The sequence below is a fragment of the Chiloscyllium punctatum genome, chromosome 14 (assembly GCF_047496795.1).
Source record: "Chiloscyllium punctatum isolate Juve2018m chromosome 14, sChiPun1.3, whole genome shotgun sequence".
Taxonomy (NCBI): Eukaryota; Metazoa; Chordata; class Chondrichthyes; order Orectolobiformes; family Hemiscylliidae; genus Chiloscyllium; species Chiloscyllium punctatum.
Window position 1 is genome coordinate 8,363,231 of NC_092752.1, and position 22,406 is coordinate 8,385,636.

The window sequence follows — 22,406 nt, forward strand, 5'->3', positions numbered from 1 at the left end:
ACCAGCACTAACAGCTGTACAATCCATTTTTCTCTTCCTTCATACCTCGCTTTCTTTAATTTTAGGAGAAAATAGACCACATAAGGAAAAAAGAGCAAAGACAGATGGTGGAGTGCCTGAAATTTGCATCCTCACTCCTAATGAGGATTGGATCCTGACTCTAACTGCCTCAAGTGGCTGACTGACCATTCGCCATCTCCTGGACTGGAATTGGAGGCTCCCCTTTACTGCTCGAATGCCAGAATGCCCTGACCAAAAGGTATCTCCCTTGACTGATCATTGCTGACTATCAGGGTATGCTTCTTGGCTTTGTAACCTAATAAGTGGTACGGAAAGGCAGAAGTGCAAGGACCCTGCTAGTTATAGTAGAGGGGCAAAGCACAAAAAGGCCAGACAAGGCAGGCTGGATGCTATGAGCTTCTAGGTCGGCTCAAGGTGAGTGAGTGCTAAGACAGCACGTGAGCAACACTGAGATGCAACCTGGCCCATTCCGTGAGTTGGGTGCCTGTTCCTGCGCACAAAGTATCCTTGCACCTAGTCTAGTTCAAATGATAATGTGGAAGACTGGAATGTGTCCACTACCAAGGTCCAGCAACGTAGGGTATGTGTGAGACCACTGCCCATGGAATATGGAAGCAGGGAGCTACTGTCAGCAGGTACCTGCTGAAACTTCCATGTTGAGAATTCTTGGCAACTAATTTCCTCATGGTGGGGTGGCAGTAAAAGAACCATAGATTAATGAGGCTGACAATAAGTAAGAATCCCTCTTAAGAAGCATCTCGCCATTTCTGAGCAAGAATTTTGTCTCCAACCTTCGAACTCTAGTTGGAAGATATAGCTGGCTAATTTCCATAGCCTCTATAATATTCCGCCTTTTGTGTTTTGTCCAAATTTTTTGTGTATTTACCTACATATTATTTGTTATCAATTTAAGGCTGTGCTTTTCATGTATTATATACAAACAAATAACTAGCATAAAGGTGGTGTTTGGATAAATTGAAACAAGGAAAAAGCAATGAAATCACAGCTTCAGTTCGCATCCAAAGAAACAATTGCAACAGCAAATTCATTGGAAAAGGTGACTACATCAATTTCTGGTGGATTATTATTACAAATATTTATGTAAGGCAGACCTATATAATAACTCTTACAAACATTTGAATTACAGGAAAACATTTTTTCCACAATGCAAAGGAAATTGAATGGGAAAGTATTGATTTATGGGAATATAAATCTGGTGATGGTGAAATCTGTCCAGTAATAAATACCTTCATGTTTAACAAAACATCACAGAAGCAAAACTAATTTTTTGAACCAAAAAGTGAATTATTTTGTTATTGAGTATGCCAAGTTTAACTTATAAATATTTGCAGCACTGTGACTTGTAAAATAACTTCAGCATGGGCAGGATTAAAATTACTTGACAGAATGTTCTTCAATTTTCTTCTGATATACTTACTAGGATTGAATAATAAAATCCTTGTGATCTTTGTTGTATTATTCTTATCTTTCAAATCACATTTTATGAACGAGAAATCACATTTAAATTGGCAAAAACCTGTTCACTTGGTAAAATTGATATGGGGATAAGATACTCAAGAGTGGTATTGAAAGGTTTACTCATTGCTTTGATTACAAATAAAAATATCACAGTCTTTCTACTCATATCATAATGTTGCTGCATTTCAAAATCTAATAATATCAGGACTGTCAATACTTTCTCTCTCATCCTTGTATATTGTTGTGCTTTCCTTATTGCATTGTGCAGGTTATCAGGTTTTCTGTAAATACCATCGGAATGTTTATATGTTGCCACTAGAGAGTGTCACCTTGGCACTGGTGGTCTTTCAAGGGATTCCTTGTTGACATTGATCATGTAAAATAAGCCATAGTTTAGACACCTCCGATGTTCTGCAGTTGTCAAATAAATCAATATGCTGTCCTTTTCTCACACGTGTTTGTTTATGTCTCAGAGAATGATATCCACATGTTAGTAAATTGATGTTTTTCTCTTTCTGTTCTTCTCTTTGGGTGACTATTGTGACAAAATTTAATTTAATTTAACCCTGATTTCCATGGTTCACATAACTGTTTTTTCAAACAGATGAAAACACAGAATAAAATTGTGAATCCTAAAGGATTAGTTGCAATGAATGGAAAGGTTTTACAAGGCATGTATGAAGAAAGATTCTATGTGTAGGAATCAGTGGTAGTATGCGACTAATAAGTTATCTTTGTCAGCTGTTAAGCATTGTTTAATGTATTTTAAGTACCTAACCCAGTCGGTCTCTGTCTCTGTGAACATGTCTACAGTGTCTCCTCCCATTCAGACACTGTTGGTTCTTCCCTAGTGCAGAGTCAAAAGCATCCAAAATGTCAATGGATTCCTCCAGGCTCTCCCGCTGCCCGGGCTGGTATGGTCCTTGTCTGCACTGAAGCAGCCCTGCCAGGGGGTGGTGACAGCTCTCAAATGCAAACAGGAAAATAAAGAGGTACATGACAGGGGCTGCTGTCTGACATGGACCTTAGCAGCATGGGACAGGTTGGAGGAGTGCTCTCTGCCTAGTAGGGGAGTGGGACAGTCGCCATTTATTCTGGTTGTCAGACAGACAGTCTTCGACTAACAGACAGGTAAAGACAGACAAGAAAAGCTGCATTTTGTTAGAAAATGCACATACATATTAGAAAAAAGAAATACAAAGCGCTTTGTCTGACAAAGGGAGGGTTCCTATTATAATGGCTATACAGAACTATCAGCCACTTTTTTTTCCTCGCTTCCAGACATATTCAAACTTTTCAGAATGAAAAGGTGCATTCTCCGTTGCAGTCTTTCAAGCTCATTTTGTAAATAAAAATCAAATTAATATTTGTGAGGTTGTTTAGTTTTGTTTGGTCAATTTTGCCTGTTATTCTGTCAAGTTAGCAGTTAACTGTGACTTTTGAATGAATCAGATATTGAGTGCACAACAACATGTTGTTATTTATAACTGACAATCCAGAGGATCTAAATATTTTAAAATGCAACAGTATGTTAACATTTTACAGAGACTGAACAAATAATCTTTCTTTTCATTAACTTTGTGTGGCAATTATTTTTTAGGAAGTGTTCCGGTATGTATGTTAATTACTCGATTCCCCTGAAGAGTTCTGACTGTAATGATTGAAATGGAAATTATGATTATTAAGAGCTGTGTAGAAAAGTTTTGCAATGCAGATGATCACACACAGTGCAAGCTGCAATCTTTTGTCTGTTACAAAAAAGTTGAGAAGTTCATACTTAACAAAAATGTGCAATGTTCCAATTCAGTCAGGGTTCAGTATTTTAATACGAAGCTACCAGGATTGGACTTTAGCTTTAATTTGTAGCTACTCTTCATGCTTAATCTCTTTAATTTATATTTTAAGTATGGATAAGAAACCTGATATCTTCTAAAAAGGTACAACATGACTGGTTTGTGCTTTTGCTCAATTGCCATACCTTCAGGTTTATGACTGTTTGTTCCAAAAGCAATTTTAAGGTAATTTTGGTGAGATGTTGTGAATTAGTAAATTACAAGATAGATTTCAACTAGCTTGGAGATCAAACATTAAAAAGAATACTATGGCTGTGAGGATTCACTAAGATGTCTCTAAGGATGAGGTACTTTGGTGATGTAGACCAATGAGAGAAGCTCAGATTATTGTCCTGAGAGCAAGCAAGTTACAGGGAGATTTAGTAGAACTGTTCAAAAGCATGAAAGGGGTTTGAGTAAGAAACTGTTCCCACTGTCAGGATATTTAGTCACCAATAATTACAAATTTAAGATCATTGACAAAAAAGCCAGAGGACAAAGAAGAATCTTTCTTTCACTCAATGAGTTGGACAAATCCAGTTCCTGAAAAGATAATGGAAGCAGATTCAATACAGTGCTGAAATAAACACAAAAATTGCTGATGAAACTCAGCAGGTCTGGGCGCATCTGTGGGGAGAAAGCAAAGCTAACATTTTGAGTCTCATGACTCTTCATGAGAACTGAAGATGAAGAGTTCTAATGAAGAGTTACCAGACTTGAAATGTTAACTCTGCTTTCTCCTCTCAGTGCTGTCAGATCTGCTGAGTCTCACTAGCAATTTCTGTCTTTGTTTCAGATGTCCAGCATCAGCTATTTTTCATTTTACTTCAATACAGTACTGATGTTCAAAAGGTAATTGTATACTTAAAAAGGTAAAAAAAAGCACAGGGCTGTGGAGAGAGAGCAGGGGAGTGCAATTAACTGGTAGTTCTTAAAGAAACAAGCGCAACACAATAGGTTGAATGACCAACTCTTGCTCTGTTAGTACAATGGTAATAAATGTGAAGTCATCCATTTCGTTAGGAATAACAATAAAAAGGACTATTACTTGAATGGTAATAAATTGCAGCATGCTGCTGTGCTGAGGGACCTGGATGAATCATAGAAGGTTGGTCTGCAGGTGCAACAAGTAATTAAGAAGGCAAGTGGAATTTTGTCCTTCATTGGTAAAGGGATTGAGTTTAAAAGCAGAGAGAATATATTGCAGCTGTACAGGGTGCTGGTGAGGCCACACGTGGAATACTGCAATGTAGTTTTGGTCTCCTTATTTGAGAAAAGATGTACTGGCACTGGAAGGGGTGCAGAGGAGGTTCGCTAGGTTGATTCCATAGTTCAGGGGATTGGCTTATGAGGAGAAACTGAGTAGACAGGAATTATATTCATTGGAATTTAGAAGAATGGGTGGGGCTCTTATAGAAACATATAACATTATGAAGGGAATAGACAAGATAGAAGTAGAGAGAATGTTTCCACTGGCAGGTGAAACTAGGATAAGAGGGCATAGCGAGGTGAAAGTGAGGACTGCAGATGCTGGATATTAGAGTCAAGATTAGAGTGGTTCTGGAAAAGCACAGCAGGTCAGGCAGCATCAGAGCAGCAGGAAAATCAACGTTTCGGGCAGGAGCCCTTCATCAGAGGGCATAGCCTCAAGATTAGTGAGAGCAGATTTAGGACTGAATTGAGAAGGAACCTAACAAGATGAAACATAAGCACACAATGGTGCAGATTTTGTTTTAAGAATAAAAATAATGTTTAACAAGCAAAAGAGAAAAAGATAAAATAGAATAAACCAATCTATTTCCCCGTAACTCAAATTCAGATTTCTAAATGCACAACGATAGCATAAATTTATTAATCCCAAAATATGTGCAATTACAACATTTAAAAGGCATTGGATGGGTAAGGACTTCACAGAATTGCCCAAAATGGATAAAAAAAATCTCTCCCTGTATGCCATGGATATTTCCCTTCAACTTAAAACAAACTCCCTAAGTCTAAAAAAACTTTAACTGAACTTAAAGTATGATGATTCACCTTGCTAAGTTGTAAAATCTTAAAGTAAGAACAAGTCCATTAGGCTTTCAAAGTCAGCCTCAGGATTGATGTTAAATCACGTGGCTACAGAAGTACTAACAAGTTAATTCAAATATCAGATACATGAAAAAAAATCTATGTATTACCAACTCAAAATTCAAGATCCCAAATTTACAAATAAATGCTATTGAATATACAAGTAGTTCGGTGGTGGGCAAGTTGTTGGAGGGAATCCTGAGGGACAGGATGTAGATGTATTTGGAAAGGCGAGGACTGATTAGGGATAGTCAACATGGTTTTGTGTGTGGGAAATCATGTCTCACAAACTTAATTGAGTTTTTTGAAGAAGTAACAAAGAGGATTGATGAGGGCAAAGCAGTACATGTGATCTATATGGACTTCAATAAGGCATTCTACAAGGTTTCCCATGGGAGACTGGTTAGCAAGGTTAGATCTCACAGAATACAGGGAGAACTAGCCATTTGGATACAGAACTGGCTCAAAGGTAGAAGACACAGGATGGTGGCGGAGGATTGTTTTTTTAGACTGGAGGCCTGTGACCAGTGGAGTGCCACAAGGATCGGTGCTGGGTCCTCTACTTTTTGTCATTTATGTAAATAATTTGGTTGCGAGCATAAGAGGTATAGTTAATAAGTTTGCCGATGACACCAAAATTGCAGGTGTAGTGGACATCGAAGAAGGTTACCTATAATTACAACAGGATCTTGGTCTCATGGGCCAATGGGCTGAGAAGTGGCAGATGGAGTTCAATTCAAATAAATGCGAGGTGCTGTATTTTGGGAAGGCAAATCTTAGCAGAACGTATACACTTAATGGTAAGATCCTAGGGAGTGTTGCTAAATAAAAAGACCTTGGAATGCAGGTTCCTCGCTCCTTGAAAGTGGAGTCGCAGGTAGATAGGATAGTGAAGAAGGCGTTTGGTATGCTTTCCTTTATTGGTCAGAGTATTGAGTACAGGAGTTGGGAGGTCATGTTGCAGCTGTACAGGACATTGGTTAGGCCACTGTTGGAATATTGCGTGCAATTGTGGTTTCCTTCCTATCGGAAAGATGTTGTGAAACTTGAAAGAATTCAGAAAAGATTTACAAGGATGTTGCCAGGGTTGGAGGATTTGAGCTATAGGGAAAGGCTGAACAGGCTGGGGCTGTTTTCCCTGGAGTGTCAGAGGCAGAGGGGTGACCTTATAGAGGTTTACAAAATTATGAGGGGCATGGATAGGATAAATAGACAAAGTCTTTTCCCTGGGGTCAGAGAGTCCTGAACTAGAGGGTATAGCTTTAGGGTGAGGGGGGAAAGATATAAAAGTGACCTAAGGGGCAATGTTTTCACACAGAGGGTGGTATGTGTATGGAATGTGTTGCCAGAGGAAGTGGTGGAGGCTAGTGCAATTGCAACATTTAAGAGGCATTTGGATGGGTATATGAATAGGAAGGGTTTGGAGGGATATGGGCCGGATGCTGGCCGGTGGGAGTAGATTTGGTTGGGATATCTAGTCGGCATGAACAAGTTGGACTGAAGGGTCTGTTTCCATGCTGTACATCTCTATGACTAGTTCTCTTATAACACCATAGTATAGTTCCCATACGATCTTGCTTTATAAGAAAATCGTACAATACCATAGTGTAATTGCCAATACAGGTTGGGAAAGTTCGAGTCCTACAAATATCAGTCTAAATTCAGCAATTGTGTTATAGCCAATTCGGTGTTGTTGAAACATGTGCGAAGGAGAACCATCTATACATAAATTACACGGTTTATGTCAAAGGTGCAGTGTAGGTTAAGAGAGCAGTATATAGACTCCTGGAATATAAAAATAGACACAAGTTGGGGGGCAGCAGTTGGCCTGGTGGGTGTGTAGGAATGCAGTATCAGGTAATAGGAGGCCACCGGAATATACCGAGAAAACTAGTGTTCTTTCTTCAGACAGAATGGATTACACAATAGCTTGAACAGAAATCTTCAGCTTTCACAGGAGCAAATTACCTTTGAAGTATCATTGTGGTTTTGAATCTGACTGAGGGATCATGAGATCTGCACTAGGCAGACAACCTGTAGGTACAGGTTCTGCTGCGTCAATCAAGTGGCGTACTGAATGAAATAGCAATTAAGATTTGACAGGGACTGGGTTGTTGGAGGATACTTTCACACTTCTCACTTGAATTTTCACTGCCTCCCAGGACAAGACCAAGCTTTTGTGGAAACAGATTCTGTGCTTCCTTTATATCCTCTCTGGATAGGTAGGCTTGATATACTCTGAGGCCAAGGGAGGAACTTCAGGTCCAATATTTTTATGCTGCATCCATTTTAACCTTTCCTCTGTCATGTACTAATAAATAGAATGTCCTGCAGCTTGATCTAAAAATGCTCTACCAAAAATCTGTTCTTATTCTGTTATTTTAGTCAACAGGTGAGGAACTAATTCTATACAGTGTAAAATGTAATGACTTATTGTGTTCGAGTATGAATAATTAATTGATGGATGCATCTTGAAGCAGGAGCATAAATACAGGAGCTTTTCTTATCACTAATGCATGAACTAAAGCTTAAACGCTTATAATACTGGATCACCAACCTAGTTTTAATAACGGCATTCATAGTTTTAATATAGCAAACAAGGAGAAACTGTTGCCATCTATGGGACAAGCAAGAATCAGGTTTAAACTAATTGGCAAAAAGAATCTGAAAGGGGAGAAGGAGTTTGTTTTAAATACAATGAGTTGTCATAATTTTGATTACATTGCTTGATTTAATGAAAGAAGTGGATTCAATAAAAAAAGGCTTTTTTTTAAATCCGAAAGGGTGTGAGAGCTTCACAGGCTGGCCCTTGAGAAGGTGGTCATGAGCTTCCTTCTGCTGCCAGGGACAGAATTCCAAAATTTTGACTTTGATTTCAAAAGTGAAGGAATGGTGATGTTTTTCTGAGTTGGGATGGGAAGTGGCTTGGAGGGGAATTTGCAGGTGGTGGTGTTCTCATGTATCTGCTGCCCTTGTCCTTCTAGATGGTAGCAGGAATGGGTTTGGAAGGATCTGTCTAAGAGAGCATGAATGATTTTCTACGGTACTGCTATACTAGCACTGCTGTGACTGAGTGTTGGTGGTGGAGGGAGTGAATATTTGTGGATCTATTGCCAGTCAAGCAGGTTGGTTTGTTTTGGATGGTGTCGAGCTTCTTGAGTGTTGTTGGAGCTGCACCAATCCAGGCAAGTGTGGTGTATTCCATCGCACTGACAGGTGAAATACAATGTTGGGACATGTGAAATCATCCATTTTGATGGGAATAACAGCAAAATGGACTATTATTTAAATAGTGAAAATTTGCAGCATACTGCTGCGCAGAGGGACCTGGGTATCCTTGTGCATGAATCACAAAAAGTTGGTTTGCAGGCACAGCGCAGCAGGTAATTAAGAAGTCAAATGAAATATTGTCCTTCATAGCTATAGGGAAGGCATTTAAAAAATATGGAGATAATGCTACTGCTGTAAAAGTGCTGGTGAGGCCACAACTGGAGTACTGTGTATAGTTTTGGTCTCCTTTCTTGAGAAAGGACGTACAGGCACTGAGGGGCTGCAGAGGAGGTTCACGAGGTTGATTCCAGAAGTCAGAAGGTTGGTTTACGAGAAGTGACTGAGTAGACTTGGACTATACTCATTAGAATTTAGAAGACTGAGGGGAGATCTTATAGGAATTTATTAAATTATGAAGGAAATAGCTAAGATAGAAGCAGGGAGGTTGTTTCTACTGATGGGTGAAACTAGAACTAGGGGGGAATAGCCTCAATAAGGGTGAGCAAATTTAGGACTGAGTTGAGGAGGAACTTCTTCATCCGAAGGATTGTGAATCTGTGGAATTCCCTGCCCAGTGAAGCAGTTGAGGTTACCTTGTTGAATGTTTTGAAGGCAAAGATAGATAGATTTTTGAATAGTAAAGGAATTAAGGGTTATGGTGAGCAGGCTGGCAAGTAGAGCTGAATCCACAAAAAGATCAGCCATGATCTTATTGAATGGCAGAATTGGCTTCACAGGCCAGATGGCCTACTGCTGCCCCTATTTGTTCTGTTCTCATGTTCACTCCTGACTTGTGCCTTGCAGATGGTGAACAGTCTGTGAAGTCAGGAGGTGAGTTACTTGGTGTAGGATTTCTGGTCTCTGACCGAGTTTATTTGAAATAGAAACAAATTGAAGGCTCATCATGTGAAAGCAGGCATGTGGGACTGAGTAAATTGTTGTTTCGAAGAACCAGTGCAGGCATGACTGGCCAAATTTTCTCCTTCTGTGCCTTCTGCTTCTATACTTCTATGAACTTGTAAAGATCTGACGATTTGCTTCACAAATGAAGGTCACACTGCATTCAAGTTCTCATGCAAAACAAATAATTTATATCACAAAAGACACAGTTTATTACTATTCTAACTATAAGTTGACTGTAAATGCTCTGTGGTGGCCTGGGATTTGCTTTATTCCAGTATGGATGGGCTGGCAATGAACTGAGTGTTTCTGTCTGTGTGCTGCTAGGGGTTCTCTTCACGTGGGTAAGTCCATTGTGGTTCCTTCAACCTCAGTAGACTGCTTGGATGCTTATGCTCCAGAAACAGTGTCTTTGTCCGCTGCAAAATTAATATTTTAATTCAGGTACTAAAGGGAGAAGAGTAATTCAGGACAACAAGAGGCAGAAATAGCACAAGCTGTAGCATTGACTTCTGTATGACAGGTGCTTTGTTGCTTTCAGTGAAGGAACTGCTTGCTGGAAAATGGGTAAGGGATAGCAAATTGTGTCTGTCATTCTGTGTGAGATCACTGACATTGGAGTGCTGCAGCTGATTTTAATGTAGCAATTTGTTTTTAACCATGAGGTCTGTTCTGTGGTTGCAGTTTTTCTGCTTGTGAAGGAGAATATTGCTCAGTTTTACGCAAAGCTTGATAGAAGCTGAGATGGCCAAACTTGTTCTCTGCTGCTTTACTGGGTCATAATTTTTAGTTCCAGCAGCCAGCTGAGAACTCAGAACGGTTTAGCACGATACTCTTCGGGGGATTGGGGGGTGTGGCAGAGGGGAGGTGGTGGTAGGGTGTGGGGGTTGCGGGTGTGGAAGCTGTCTGGAAAAGTTACTCATTGTGCAGTCAACAGGGAAATAGATAACAACTACCCTCTAAACCCAATGAACAATAAAGGTAAAGAAACTGGTTAGATAAGCAGGGCGATAAATCCACTGCCCCACCGCTGGATCTCCAGTAAACAGTCACTGGGGGGACCATACTTCAGCCTGAGAATTTCAGCATGTGTTCTGATTTTGAACAGGAGCCTTGGTTAGTTTTATAAAAACTTGATTTTAAGGCCAGCAGTGTTAGAGTGGGAAACAAAAATAGACATTTCTGGAAAGGACTAGCAGGTCTGGCAGCAACTGCAGATACAAATCAGAGTTCACTTTTCGGGTTAGTGAACCTTCCTTGGAGCACGTGTTAGAGTGGGGGCCAGTGAACAGTTCCAACTGTTGAAGTTCTTGCATTATGAATCCTCCATTGCTTGGTAGAGGAAAGTGAGACTACACAAACCAAGCCACTGGCTGGCCCAAGTTGAGTTCCAGCCTGAATCACATTCTGCTGCTTTAAAACTATTTTACGATCCATTTGCCCCTTATAAAGAGGGCTGCTTGAGGGACAAGAATTTTCCAGAGGGACAAGAATTTGCAGGGAGAATAAACTTGACACAATCCAGGACAAAACAGCCATTTGATTGGCACAATCTTCATAAGCATTCACTGTCTCCATCACTGACACTTAATAACAGCAGTGTATACCATCTACAAGATGCACCACAGAAATTCATCATGGCTCCTTGGACTGCACCTTCCAACCCATGAGTACAAACATCTGGAAGGACAGATGCATTTGTACACAACCAACTCCAAGTTCCTCTCTAAACCACATGATCTTGACTTGGAAAGGAATCACTGTTCCTTCAGTGTCACTAGGTAGTACCTTCCTAATGTCATTGTGGATGTGCCAACATCAAATGGACTGCAGTAATTCAGGAAAGCAGCTCACCATTTCTTTCTCACCACCGTCACTACAGATGGACAGTAAGTGCTGACCCAGCCAGTGTTCCGTGAATGAATTCAAAAGAAGTCTGGCACCACCCCCATTCCTACCTCTTCCCCCCTCCCCCCCACCGCCCCCCCACCCCCCCCCCCCCCCCCCACCCCCAACAGAGTTTGTTTCTTTCACCAATGAGAATCTTCACCATTTTAGAAACTTGAATGTCCGTCAGTCTGAACGTGCAATTTCAGAACTTCAGCAGATTTTTACACTGAGAGAACTATCATCGACTTTCATGTTCAATTCCTATTAGTGGATTACATCAAAAATAAGACATGAAAGATTTCTTCACCTTATCACAATGTCAGCTAATCTTGCCAATCTTTTATTGCTGAATTTTCATTTGCAGTATTTGAAATTTGTAGAATAATATTATTTATTTTGCTGATTTTGAATGGTAAATGAGCAAAGACTTTGTTTTGAAATATAGAGTCACAGAGGTGTACAGTACAGAAATAGACCCTTCAATCCAACTTATCCATGCCGATGAGATATCCTAATGTAATCTAGTCCTGTTTGCCAGCATTTGGCCTATATTCCTTTAAATATACCCATCCAGATGCCTTTAAAATTCTGTAATTGTACCAACCTCCATTACTTCCCTGGCAGCTCATTCCATACACGCACCACCCTCTGTGTGAAAAAGTAGCCCCTTAGGTCCCCTTTAAATCTTTTCTCTCTCACCTTAAAACTATTCCCTCCAGTTTTGGACTCCCAGGATTTCATTTAATCCCTCTCCCCTAACTGGGATTAAGTCTTCTGGGTTGATCTATCATTCCCAGGAAGATAAGGTGAGCTAATTTGCATTAATATCATGTTTGCCTTTGATCAGAACTACAGGAATAAACCAGGAATGATTGGAGTGATTGATGTCTCTCTCTGCTAACTGTAATCACCCAATCTCATTAGTGAACACTGGAATTTAGCCCTCAGATCATATGGGTTGATTAGATCCCCTACAGTGTGGGAATAGGCCCTTCGGCCCAACAAGTCCACACCAACCCTCCGAACAGCAACCCTCCCAGACCTACTCCCTGACATTTACCTCTGACTAATGCACCTAACACTATGGGCAATTTAACAGCCAATTCACCTAACCAGCACATCTTTGGACTGTGGGAGGAAACCGGAGCACCCAGAGGACACTCACACAGACATGGGGAGATTGTGCAAACTCCACACAGACAGTCGCCCGAGGCAGGAATTGAACCTAGGTCCGTGGTGCTGTGAGACAGCAGTGCTAACCATTGAGCCACCGTGCCGCTAACTCATGTCCTTGAATCTGTCATACAGCTTCGTTGTGGAGTTTTAATTGTGACATATTTATTCAACTGTAAGATACTCATATAAGACTGAGAACATTGTAGGTATCTTTTATGTTTACTGTTAATACCATGTTATTTGTCAAAAGCATTAATGAAGGCCTCAAATTAGATTTGGTACTTCCATACTCTTGATTTTTGTGCAAAAAAAGTTATCCTCAAGAATGTGATCAAATACTCAGCAGCTGTTAGTCATCAAAATCAATTAATTAAAAAATAATTGAGTACAGCGTTCGCATGCATTTTGTTACTTTTTGTCTGAGCCCCTTCAGAGCTGAAACATTAACAGAGGACACTGACATTACACCTGAAACAAGAGCCTGAAGTAGACTGCTCTTCTCTTGTTGTTCGTGTTCTTGTCAAACCAAAGGGTCACACATTGTGCTTTCCGTGGGTCACACAGGTCCTGTCACAAAGCTCCCTCTGTCTACTCACTGTACTTGAAACTTGGACGAGGCAGCAGAGCGTAAACATTGAAGAAAAATAACCAACCAAAAGTGCTTTTAGTCACAATGCCTGCTGCTATCAAGGCAAGACAATCCAGGGGATCTCATAGTGGTGTATATTTTCCATCATATGCATGAGAGAAGCTCTAATGGCCCTTGTTAGTCTCTTAACTAGCTTTTAGTGGCCTCTGAAATGGCTTGTTATCAGATCGATCTGTGTTTCCAAGATGTCCACCTGAATGTCACGAAACTCCAGCAATAGTTCTATTTTTATTCTCCCAATCGGCTTGGAATTGATAAGGTAATTAGCTGAGAAACACGATATGAGAACTATCAGCATGTTACATAGATAAACTCTAACGTTAGCTCTGTGCTCAGACACCTGAATATGTTTAGTTTTGTAGCCTGGCAAAAAGTCTGGTCAGCACTTGCAAATCCCAATACGTGACAAATGAGTGAAAAGATTCCAGCAATATCTTTACCGATAGTGAGGCATTGTCATGTTGGTTCTGCTTTTAATGATCGAACTAGTCTGATATATCAATTGTGGTCACCTGAATTTCTAATTATATTTCTCCACCACTTGAGTAGTGCCTTTTACTTCGATAATGCATCTCACAACAGATAATGTTGATCAATGTGATATGGGCTAAGGATTGTGAAAGTAATAGTAACAATTGCTCCCAGTTGCCACCTCCAAGGAGTAAGTTAACAAAGTATTACTAGTATAAATATTTGTATGTTAACTTGTCTCTAGCAGCAGCAGCACACTTCTTATGTGACAAGGTTACGGCCAGAATTAAGCAAGCAATGTAAGATGGCATTCCAAGAAAAATTACGTTATGGAGATGCTAACTGCATAAATCAAGAGGAAGCTTTTAAATATCAAGAGACTTTGAATAAATGTCATGTATTGCTATTATTATTGTTTTCAAACATAAACAAATATTGATTGATAGTAGGTTTAAACACATTAGTCGAGAGTCAGAGCTCTTCAGAAAAGAAAACTTGCCAAAATTGTTGCAGGGCAGGAGGTGGGTAATGTATTTTGGGTAGGACTGCAGTGATAGAACATGAGGGGGCAGCCTGAATGAACTGACAGTAGGACTTCCAAACCTCAGGGACAAGAGGTCTTACCCTCAAGAGCCACGAGCTGATCTGATTGGCCAGTAGCGGAGTTATCCCAGCAGGACTAGAAATCATCACTGCTGGGGGCTGCAAAGACATCCCAAGATACTGGAGGAAAAGTAGAATTGCACACTACTAAGTGTAGGGGGGTAGGAAGTTGAGAACTTGAGAAGTTGCGACTTAGCCAGCAAAGTCAAGTTAACAGGATGGAGAAAAGACATATATACAAATATGTCAATGCTTTGCCACATTTTGTGAAAAAGATGTGGAAGCGTGCTTTATTTCATTTGAAAAATTGGCTAGGCAGATGGAGTGGTCCAAGGATTTATGGGTAATGCTAGTTCAGACTAAACTGGTAGGCAGAGCTAGTGAGGTATTGGCCTCACTGTCAGATGAGGTGTCAAGAGATTATGAAGAGGTTAAACAGGCTATTTTAAATGGTTATGAATTGGTACCAGAAGCATTTAGACAGTGGTTCAGAAAAACAAAGAAGGAACCAGGTCAGACTTACGTTGAGTTTGAAAGAATTAAACATAGTCATTTTGATCGATGAGTGCTTGCTTTAAAAATAGATATGACCTTTGAGGCTCTGAGAGAGATTATTCTGCTGGAGGAGTTTAAAGACTCACTTCCAGAGATGGCAAGAATTCATGTGGAGGAACAAAAAGTTCAGGAAGTGAGAAGGACAGCAGAATGACTGAAAGACTGAAGCGACTGGGCTTGTATACCCTTGAGTTTAGAAGACTGAGAGGGGATCTGATTGAGACATATAAGATTATGAAAGGTTGGACACTCTGGCAGCAGGAAACATGTTTCTGCTGATGGGAGAGTGCCGAACCAGAGGACATAGCTAAAAATACAGGGTATACCATTTAGGACAGAGATGAGCAGAAACTTCTTCACCCAGAGAGTGGTGGCTGTGTGGAATGCTCTGCCCCAGAGGGCAGTGGAGGTCCAGTCTCTGGATTCATTTAAGAAGGAGTTGGATAGAGCTCTCAAAGATAGTGGAATCAAGGGTTATGGAGATAAGGCAGGAAGAGGATACTGATTAGGAATGATCAGCCATGATCATATTGAATGGCAGTGCAGGCTCGAAGGGCTGAATGGCCTACTCCTGCACCTATTATCTATTGTCTAATTAGCAGATGAGTACATGTTGGTGCATCCGACAAGTTCCAGCCAGAATTTTGTCCTATGAGGGATAGAAGTTGGGAGAAGGGGAGATCCTACATGACAAAACCAAGAGTTGAGAGCACTGGTAAGAATTTACCACAGGTTAAAGAAGCCCAAGAGGGTGGACAGGAGGTAAAAGACCTCCGGTGTTTTCACTGTAATGGAGTGAGACACATAAAATTACAGTGCCGGTGGTTTCAGAAGGGCACTAGGAAAAGTTATTGTTACGACACGGGGTAAAACCAGCAACACCAAAAAGATTTATCTCATGCAGTAATCTGTAAAAATTTGAGTGGCCAAGAACTATTTAAAGTAAAAATTAACAAGTTTATTTCTTAAAGTATAACAGATAAAAATTAGCTAACAACTATTTGCAATTCCTTACTCTAACCTATCTGTTACCTTCCTTTCTTCCTTTCTATAATAGTAGTCCAATAAAACTCCCAATTAAGATTTACAAAACAACATTTCTTATCTCAAAACCAGGCAGCTTTCGATTCTTCTATTTGGATCTCCCTGTGTCTTAATTTCTTCATCTTAGAAATCTCTGCATCACCGGTTACTGATCAAAAAGGTACTTCTAAGTGAGCTATTTTTCAGGCAGTCTTTTACCCACTGGGGCTTGACAGTTCTCCTCCCAACTGTTCAATTTTTCTGTGGTCTTATACCCCAGAGCATCAGATTGTGTCATTGGCTTTTAAAGTTGTCAAATACTGAATTCAAACTTGATTAGAAATTGTTTTTCTCTGGGTATAATTTAAACTGATTGGCCTAATTCAAATCTGTTTTTTGTTATTTTCAGGCAACCAGCTACTCCAACTTTGGGGGTATACGGCTGGGGAAAATTTAACAGTTGGAAAGAGAACTGCCAAGCCAATGACATCTGCAAACTGCCCAGAGAATAGCTGTCTTAAAGGTACCTTTATCAGTCAGTAACCTGTGAAGCAGAATCCCCCAGAGGAAGAAAAGAAGACAGGAATATAGAGAAGAACCAAAAGTTGCCTGGTTTTGAGATAGTTTTGTTTTATAAATCTTAATTGGGGGTTATTGGACTAGTATTGTAGATGGGGAAGGTAAAAGATAGGTTAGAGGAAGGAGTTGTAAATAGATGTTAGTTAATTATTCTCTGTTATACTTTTTTTTTATTTCAAAAATATACTTTATTCATAAATGATTTGATGGTCTGTACATTGGATCATGCCATACATATGTCCATATTTACAAACACAGATTCGACTTTATTCTTGTCCTTTACAATCCTGTGCATTTTTTCAATCTTGTATATATACATATATTTGGCTGAGGCATCAGCAGAGCCCAAAAAAACGTCTGTATGGGCCCCCTGTTCTTCTTTCGGCAGGCCGATCTTACACGGTGGTCTTTCCCCACCGCGCCTTGGCGGCAGCTGCCCCAAGCTTCAGCGCGTCCCTCAACACGTAGTCTTGGACCTTGGAATGTGCCAGTCTGCAACACTCGGTCGGGGTCAACTCCTTCAGCTGGAAGATCAACAGGTTTCGGACCGCCCAGAGAGCGTCCTTCACCGAGTTGATGATCCTCCAGGCGCAGTTAATGTTCGTCTCGGTGTGAGTCCCGGGGAACAGGCCGTAGAGCACGGAGTCCCGCGTCACGGCGCTGCTCGGGACGAACCTCGACAAGCACCACTGCATTCCTCTCCAGACTTCCTCTGCATAGGCACATTCCAGAAGGAGGTGTGTGACAGTCTCGTCCCCCCCGCAGCCACTTCGAGGGCAGCGTGCGGTGCGGCAGAGAGTCCGGGCGTGCATAAAGGATCTCACAGGCAGAGCCCTTCTCACCACCAGCCAAGCCACGTCTTGGTGCTTGTTGGAAAGTTCTGGCGATGAGGCATTCTGCCAAATGGCTTTGACAGTCTGCTCAGGGAACCGCTCGACAGGATCCGCCCTCTCCTTTTCCCGAAGGGTCTCAAGGACGCTACGTGCTGACCACTTCCTGATGGACTTGTGGTCAAAGGTGTTTTTCCTCATAAATTTCTCCACGAAGGACAGGTGATACGGAACGGTCCAACTACTCGGAGCGTTCCGCGGCAGCGAGGCCAGGCCCATCCTTCGCAACACCGGGGACAGGTAGAACCTCAGTACGTAGTGACACTTGGTGTTTGCGTACCGGGGATCCACGCACAGCTTGATGCAGCCACACACAAAGGTGGCCATCAGGGTGAGGGTGGCATTGGGCGTGTTTTTTCCCCCATTGCACCGGTCTTTGTACATAGAGTCTCTTCGGACCCGGTCCATCTTTGATCTCCAAATGAATTGGAAGATGGCCCGGGTGACTGCGGCGGCACAGGTCCTGGGGATAGGCCAGACCTGTGCCACATATAGCAATACTGCGAGGACCTCACACCTGATGACCAGGTTTTTTCCCGCGATGGAGAGCGACCGTTGCCCCCATCTGCCTAGTTTCTGTCTCATCTTCCTGATCCGCTCCTCCCAGGTCTTGGCGCACGCCCCAGCCCCCCCGAACCAAATACCCAGCACCTTCAGGTGGTCAGTCCTGACCATGAAGGGGATAGAGGATTGGTCGGCCCAGTTCCCGAAGAGCATGGCCTCGCTCTTGCCTCAGTTTACCTTGGCCCCCGAGGCCCGTTCGAACTGGTCGCAGATGCACACGAGTCTGTGCACGGACAGCGGATCCGAGCAGAAAACAGCGACGTCATCCATGTACAGGGAGGCCTTAACCTGCAGGCCCCCGCTGCCAGGAATAGTCACCCCTCTCAGGCTCGCATCCTTCCTGATGGATTCGGCAAATGGCTCTATGCAACACACAAACAAGGCGGGTGAGAGGGGGCATCCCTGCCTGACTCCAGATCTTACAGGGAAGCTATCTGATTCCCACCCATTGATTGAGACTGCACTGACAATGTTGGTGTAGAGCAGTCTGATCCAATTTCCGATTCCCTCCCCAAAGCCCATTTTGGAGAGGACATCCCTCATATATGTATGCGATATCCTGTCAAAGGCTTTCTCCTGGTCCAGGCTGATGAGGCAGGTGTCCACCCCCCTGTCCTGCACGTAGGCGATCGTATCCCTGAGGAGTGCGAGACTCTCAGAGATCTTCCTGCCCGGTACAGCACAGGTTTGGTCCGGGTGGATCACCGATCCCAGAGCAGACCTGACCCGGTTGGCGATGACCTTTGACAGGATTTTGTAGTCTGCATTTAACAGTGAGATCGGTCTCCAATTTCTAATTTCCTCCCTCTCCCCTATACGTTAAGAAATAAAATTGTTACTTTTACCTTAACTTGCACTTGGCCTGTTGAATTTTCACAGATTACTGCATGGGATAAGTCTTTTCAGTGTTGTTGGGTTAAATTAAGTAGGAGGTTTTACCATGTGTCTTAACATACTGCTGACATAATTCGACCAATCATATCCCAATTAGCTTACTAAGAGTGGATAGGCAAGTATAGGCGAGTTTTTTGACTTAACACAGACCTTGACATGGGTGACTCAGGTCACCAGAAGCTGCCAGCCAATCAGGGAATCATAAGATACACTTCTGTGTTACTACCTCTGGAATTACTTCACAAAAAGATTTCTAAAATGACCTTTTATCTCTAGATATTAAAGACGGAACCACACTCCAACCATAGTCACACTTCATTGAAACAGATACCTTATATAGGATGATACTAAACCATGTGTTGCTGCCACATGTATTAATGTTTTTATCAGCATTGCAATAATTATTATTGCCTCCAAGTTTGAACTACTCAAAATATAACAATGGCAGGTGTCAGCTACACCCCTAAAGAGTTAAGATTTTCTGGATGAAAGTGAGCACTGCAGATGCTGGAGATTAGAGTCGAGAGTACGATGCTGCAAAAGCACAGCAGGTTAGGCAGCATCTGAGAAGCAGGAGCATCAATGTTTCGGCCAAAAGGACTTATCCTGATGAAAGTCTTTTGCTCAAAACATTGATTTTCCTGCTCCTCGAATGCTGCCTGACCTGCTGTGCTTTTTCAGCATCCACGTCTCAACTATGATTTTCTGGAGTTGAGTCTTTGTAACTGGTAGTGCCAGGAAATGGTTTGTAACATCTTGCTAACTATGTTTTGTACTTAGAAGGCTTGCTTTTTTTGTGTATTTCTTTGTTGTATAATGAACTCTTGTTGATAAGGAGCATCTGCAGCCTCATGTGAATATGTCTCAGTGATTAGCCACCATGTTAACAAACTAAACAAAACAAAATTTGATCTATCAAGCCAGATTTTATTATCTGATCTGGCTTGCCCAGTAGTTGCAATGATAACAGTGGTGGTAAAATATGGACTATTAACTTTCAACTTACATCACTAAGTACCTGAGATCCATATAGATTAAAATATTTTTTATGAAAAGGAGGGAACATAGATCAAAAATACCTGCAGTGATCCCCTGGTCACAGATTCAGACAAGTTCACAAACTAATATGGAGTAAATGAAATTGTCTGAACTCAAGTTACAATTTTATCCAAAAACAGTGAAACCAGTTAACTGAGGCAGGTATTAAGAACTCACAACTCCTTTAATTCACGCTTCTGTGATAAGTTGCATGTATTGGACATGAGCAGTTGCCTGCAATCATCCAGCTTGGAAAGACAGTGAAGCCTGATTCAGAAATACTTGAAATAACCATATTTCAGCAGCTGCTCAGCAAAGCAGACTACAGAAAAGAGAAAGAAAAAGTGGATTTTGTCTTCTTTTTGTGATTTAGTGACTGCTTTTAGACTGAAGCATGATATAACAGAATAATAAAAACAATTTAAAATCTTTATTGCCACTGACTGAAGAGGCATTGAAACAGAAAATGTCTAATTCACCCTTCCTTGCCTTTTTGTAACAATATGTACACTCTCCAACTACACAAAATAAGGATTTTGATGATCAGATTTCACCATGACTATTGCAATACCTTGAAATAATTTATTACAAAAATTCTATAGAATAACAGATATTTAGTGAATGGTACATTCATGCTGTAAAAGCAAAATATGATGAATGCTGGAATACTGAAGTATAAAGAAATGATTTTGGAAGTACTCAGCAGTCCTAACAGCATCTGTGGAGAGAAAACAGAGATAATGTTTCAAGCTGTAAGTTTTCATCAGAACTGAGAAAAGTTAGAAATGTAAGATGGAATTCTATGTTGCTCATCCCAACAAGAACCATGGTAGCCAGTCCCACTTCTTGAGAGGAAATGTCCAGATCACTTTCCAAGCAGTGGCAAAACTTCCCCTTAATTACACTGGAGGCTGAAAAGACGGATGCAGAATTCCCAGTCACCAGTGGCAGGATGTTAATAAGGCTCAACATAACATGTATAACTCTTTGATTGTAACAGAACTTGGTACATTGTAGCTAATTGCTACAAGTTAAATGGGAGATCATGTAGTAGGAATAGAAACAGTAAATATAGGAGCAGGGATGAAATAACTCCAGTATCGCATGAACAAGTCATCCCTTATGTACAGGAGGAAATTCCTTGACATTGGTCCAGCTCCCTCAGAGCCAGTTCTCAGTGTGTCAGAATGTCTGACACTCCTCTTTTTAATTTGTCAGCCAGGGCTTTCTCATTGGACCAGGCTAACCGTCCTAGTCAGGGAACTCATGTTCTGTGAGTTCCATTTGGCTGACCTATTTACAATCAATGCATTCAGAGGAGGCTATTTGGATCTTTCAACCTGCTCTGCCATTCAGTATGGTCATGGTTGATCATCCAGCTCAATAGCCTGTTCCTGCTTTTCCCCCATATCCTTTGATTCCTTTAGCCTCACATGGTATATCCAACTCCTTCTTGAAATCATACAACGTTATGGTCTTTTTGTAGTAGAGAATTCCACATGCTTACCATCTTCTGAGCAAAGAAATTTCTCGTTATCTCAGTCATAAATGGTTTCCCCATATCTGAGATTAAGATCCCTGGTTCTGACTCCTGCCATCAGGAACGTCCTTCCTGAATCTACCCTGTCTACTCATATTATAATTTCAGGAAATTTCTCATTCATTCATCTGAATATTATCCTATCCAGTTCAACTTCTTTTCATATTTCAATTCCCCTATTCCAGGAATCTGTCTGGTATATCTTCACCACACCTCTTTATCATTCCTCAGATAAGAATACTAAAACTGCACACAATATTCCAGTGGTGGTCTCACTAAGGCCCTGTATAATTGCAGCAAGACATCCCCTGCTCTTGCACTCCAAGCCTGTTGCTATGAAGGGCAGCATACCAGAAAGCTCTATCAGGAAAGAAAATGGAAGTTACAATTGTGGTAGTAGTACAGGTGAAAGATAGGCAAGGGAAAATGTCGCAGTACAATCAAGAAAATTCTTTCTCAATTATTACGAAAGAGAATCAGACAATTGTTGGTTCTGAACTCTGCAGGGAGAGTAATGTCCTTGTTTTTCTGATCAGGGACACAAACCAATAAAGGTAGTGAGAGATAGTGGAACAAGTCAGTTGCTGATGCTGGCTGATTTAATTATCTATTCTTCCAGAGGGACTAATGAAGGAAATTATTATTTGAAGGTACATATAGAGGTTCAAAACTGGCTTCATTGTATAGATTTGGAGTAAAGAATGATGCAGTAAGTCAAGTAATATGACAAATTTCTATAAAAGAAATTGATTTTCGTTTGGGGAATGGCCTGGCTAGTTCTAAAGTATTAACCTCACTGAGGGGAATGGAATAACAGTGGAAGTGAAAGAAACAGATGCTACAGAAGGAATATCCTGGACATTCTCCTAACTGTGTCGTGACTATAACTCAGCCCCTTTGAATTAGACAGGAAGAATCTGGACTGAAGGGAAATGATGTGAAAATTCAAATATTGGACATCA

General features: G+C 41.2%; 1 protein-coding gene across 2 annotated transcripts in view; it reads left to right on the forward strand.

Moving 5' to 3' along the window:
* Positions 1-16,636, forward strand: part of LOC140485586 (uncharacterized) — a 52,168-nt gene extending 35,532 nt beyond the window's left edge. Inside the window, exon 4 of one of the 2 annotated variants that reach the window (XR_011962385.1) lies at positions 16,349-16,636. The gene's annotated coding sequence lies outside the window, so the exon portion shown is untranslated. Of the gene's footprint in view, positions 1-65; positions 838-16,348 lie in introns of those variants that run through there. The other variant, XR_011962389.1, reaches the window with a different exon arrangement.
* The last annotated feature ends 5,770 nt before the right edge of the window (positions 16,637-22,406 follow it).